This window comes from Mus caroli, unplaced genomic scaffold, assembly GCF_978045245.1.
Source record: "Mus caroli unplaced genomic scaffold, Mus_caroli_1 scaffold_8, whole genome shotgun sequence".
NCBI classification, from domain to species: domain Eukaryota; kingdom Metazoa; phylum Chordata; class Mammalia; order Rodentia; family Muridae; genus Mus; species Mus caroli.
Window position 1 is genome coordinate 133303025 of NW_028227263.1, and position 4627 is coordinate 133307651.

At 40.7% G+C, this 4627-nt stretch overlaps 1 pseudogene; it reads right to left on the reverse strand.

Moving 5' to 3' along the window:
* Window positions 1–718: 718 nt before the first annotated feature.
* LOC147003585 (RNA-binding protein EWS pseudogene) lies at window positions 719–1956 on the reverse strand (annotated as a pseudogene).
* Between the last annotated feature and the right edge of the window lie 2671 nt (window positions 1957–4627).

Genomic DNA, 4627 nt, shown 5'->3' on the forward strand with positions numbered 1-4627 from the left:
AGCCTATCCTTTGAGAAATTTGAGGCCCCAGGGAGTTAGAAGGCATTGCAGGAGGTGATGGAGATATCCTCTTGTAGAAAATGGAGGAGAAATGGGGTAAGGGAATGAGAGGGCACTGACTGGACTATAAAAATATAAAAGTAATAAAAAAAGATTTAAAAATAAATTTTTCAATTAAAGTATATATTTTGAGTTCAAAATGGCTCAGGTTTCTAATGCAAAATGAATACGTTATTATGAGGAGATAAACTTACATATATCAATATTAATATCAAATTCCCAACACATAATACACAATGATATATGTATATATATATATATATATATATATATATATATATATATGAATACTTATAAGAACATTCAGACACACACCGATGTACACAGTATTTTCCTGGTTGGATTTGTTACTTGCTCTATAATGATGATTCTTAATCCATGGTTTATGAGTAATGGAATACATAGATTCCTGGTCGTATCAAACACTTAGACTCTACTCAGTAGCAAAACTACCACTATAACAATTAAAAATACATATGGCTGTGGATTTTTTCACTATTTAGCTTGTTTTAATGTTTCTTCACAATGATAAAAATAAAAAGTACAGGCAAAGAATAAACATAATATTCTCACTAACATTATAAACATGGAATTATACATTTAAAACATTTTCTATTTTAAAAACTAAATCTGGTCATCAATGCAGCTCTGCATGTCTCTAGTAGGGCCAATCTCTGTGTTGCTGATGGTGCTCACGTTTATCCAATTTCCCAGGACTTCCAAGTCTGCCTGTTCCTTCAATCTGATCCAATAAAGGTCCAGGAGGGCCACTAGGACTACCTTGTCTTCCTGTACCAAAGCCAAACTAGTCCATGCTGAGGCCTCCTCAGAAGTCTTATCTGTCTCCACCTCTACCACCTCTGAACATTCAGCTACGATGATCGCAGTCAGTCCCTCAGTCCAACTATTTCTCCTCACATGCCACCAGGGCTGCCTCAGCTATGATTACCACCCTGAGGTGGAAATGGTGGAGGGAGGAACCCTCAGCATTAGGGGCCTTATACTGGTTGCATTCTGTTCTCCAGGTAAAATTTGGTTTCCACAGCACAGATTGAGACATTGCCAGACACTGCTTGCTGCTGGACATTTCGCCTTCCAAAGGGATTCCCTCTTGAGCCTCAGAGACCCTCTTGTGGAGGAGCTTCTGCTACCTCCTCCATGGCCTGACATATAAACCAACGTTCCTCCAGGACATCCTGTGCAGCCAGAACTTCCACGAAGTGGTGGTGGTATCCCTCTGCCCTCACATGATTGCATGCCACCCTGCAACCTGTTCATTAGAGGCTTCTTTTGGGTAGAGAATTTTTATGTTTGCTTCATTGAACATCTTTTCCATCTCCATTCCATGGCCCTGTTGGTAGATGGTGGAGCTTTGTAGGACATTGTGGCATCACATTTAGGCTTTCCTGTTTCCTTATCCATGCAGATATTGATCATGGCTTGTCCAGTTCTTTTGCTCATCTTCACAGTCCCACACTGCTTAAAGAAGCCTTTAGATCATCCAAAGTCAGATTGTCACTTAATCCTTACACATAAATTTCACTGTTGTCAGACTCTTCATCGAGGTCTATAGGAAAGCCTTGATCAAGATCTGGTCCTTCATCCATGGGTTCAGCAGTCTTATTGAAGACACCTTGATTTCCACAGTACCCATTGCACTCCTCCCTGCCCACTTTTGCTAATGCTTCTAGAATCAAACCTCCCTCTTCTCCTGCCACAGTTATCAGGGTCACTTAAGCTCTGGTTATCCCTTTGTCAGGAAAATTCTCCATATTTCTACCCATAAATACCCATGCCACTGGAGTGGTTCTTTTGAAAAGAACTCTGGTGCCCATAGCTGCTACTCTGTTGGCTATATTGATTTTTAGCCTGGCTATAGGTTCTTGTCTGAGGGGAGTAACTGTCTTATTTTGTGTTTTACTGCTGTGAACCAACACCCTGACAATGGCACGTCTTACAAAAAACAACATTTAATTGGGGTTGGCTTACAGGTTTAGAGGATGAGTCCATTATCATCAAGATAGCAGCATGATAGCTTCTAGGCAGGCATGGTACAGGCAGAACAGAGAGTTCTTAATCTTCACCTGAAGGCTGCTCGTGAAAGACTGACTTCCAGGCAATTAGAATGAGGTTCTTGAAGCCCATGGCAACAGCAGCACACCTATTCCAACATGGATAGGCCTCCAAAATGTGCTATTCCATGGACCAAGCATACTCAAACCATGACATTCCACTACGTGACTCCAATAGGCTTATTGAACTACGAGTCTATGGAGGCCATAGCTAGTCATATAATATTAAAAAAAAGCACATTTAGTACAACTTTTAAAGTCCACATAGTGTAAAACAGTATCAATTTTAAAATTCCAAGCTTCAAGGCCTCTACTGAGACCCAGCCAATCACTTATCTTTAGTCTCCAAATCAAGACAGGAACCAGCTGTGCAAACTAAACTTTGTATTTTCATGTCTGATGTCAAAGCAGTTGTCAGTTCTGAAACACCTTTTGCATCTTTGTTGATGGCCACAAACTTCTTTTCCTGAGCTGGTTCCATTCTGTGTTACCAGCATTACTGAGGAGATATCCATTGGCTCTGGTACCTTGAAAATCTTGGGTCTCTGAGGCAACTTGGATGTTACAGCTTCTTTGAAACCAGGATCCTTACATGATCTTCTGGGCTCCTCCTAAGGGCAGATGTCAGGTCTCCAGCTCTGTTATCTGTATCAATCCAAGCTCAGGTTCATCCACTCCACTGCTGCTTTTGTTCTTGGTGAGCATCCCATGGGACTGGATTCTCCAGTATGCTGGGGTATTTAACTGCAACTAGGCTTCACCAATAACCTCTTATAGGCTCTCTTCATGATGTCAAGCTTCAAATCCTTTGCAAGACCCCATCAGTCCTAGGATATCAGCTGCAACTGCAGCTAAAATTTCACCGGTGGCCTTCAATGGCTTCTCACAGTGCTAGGCCTCAGCTGATATTCATGACCCCTTCATGCATTCAAAACCAGTACAACTTGTGTGACACTTACACACCAAGTATAGCTGCAACATGAGGAACAACCTCAGCTATCTCTGAACCATGATTTTGTGCTCTCAGTAAACACGTGCAAGAAGTTTTCACCTCAGTGATGCTGGTCACCACTAATTCCTTAGCTTCAGCTAACCAGCAATAGTCTCCTCTCCTCTTGACTATAAAGTTTGAGAAACATGTCCCAAGCTGCTATGTTCTGCTGATTGCAACATCTCGAACATGGTCCTCTAGTTCTATTACATTAACACTAGCTTCCTCTTTTCTAACTTCTTCATTGCCTAAGCTTTTCTGTCCTGTATCATGCTCTGTATATTGACCTTGAATTTAAATATCAGAATGCCTGACTCCTGGGATTAAAAGGGTGTGCCACCACACCTGGATTTAAGTTGTTTTTATTTTTTCCCCACCTAGAACATGCTTTGTCTCAGGGTGTTCTTCTTCAGGGATCTGTTCGGCTTTGTCTGCTGGGATTAAGTGTGTGTACCACCATGCTTGGATCTAAATTTAGTTGGGTAGGTTCTTGCCACAAGGGCACTACTTCCTTAGTCCAATTTAATATCATGAACACAGAATTCAGCTCCATTTCACTTCCGGGTACCCCTTTAATACTCAGATTATATATTTTTGATTTTTCCTTTCTCAGCTTACCATGTTCCTTTAAAATGCTTTTTTTGAAACTTAACCAGAGGAAAAAAATCTATGATGGGCATTTCTGAGATTTCTTTATCAATTTAATTGATCTGACTTTCTTCATCTTAGCCTCACACAGGATCTTAAAACAAGAGCAAAATTTGATCACATTCGTCCCCAAAATATCACAAAAGCATTCTTTAGGACACATATTGAAAATCTCCCCTGAAACCTCTTAGACCAAGTCTGCATATTTCAAACTCTTTCTCAGTAACAAATTATTCCATATTCTTAATATTGTAGTTCCTTTTGCCCTATTTAAAGCATTCCACTGCATTCCAAATCCAAAGTACCCATATCCACATTTTTCCAATAAATAAATAGATAAATAAATAAATAAGGTCAGGCCTATATTAGCAATATCCCACTCCTGGTGCCAACTTCTTTTTTTTATTTTTTTTTCTATCCACCCACCATCCATCCATCATCTACCTACCAACCATCCATCCATAATCCATCCACCCAACCATCCATCCATCCATCCACCTACCATCCACCCACACATTTTTTTTAATTTTTAATATTTTATTACATATTTTCCTCAATTACATTTCCAATGCTATCCCAAAAGTCCCCCATAGCGCCCCCCACTTCCCTAGCCACCCATTCCCATTCTTTTGACCCTGGCATTCCCCTATATTGGGGCATATAAAGTTTGCATGTCCAATGGGCCTCTCTTTCCATTGATGGCCGACTAGGCCATCTTTCGATACATATGCAGCTAGAGACAAGAGCTCCGGGGTTCTGGTTAGTACATCATGTTGTTCCAACAATAGGGTTGCAGATCCCTTTAGCTCCTTGGGTACTTTCTCTAGCTTCTCCATTGGGAGCCCTGTGATACATC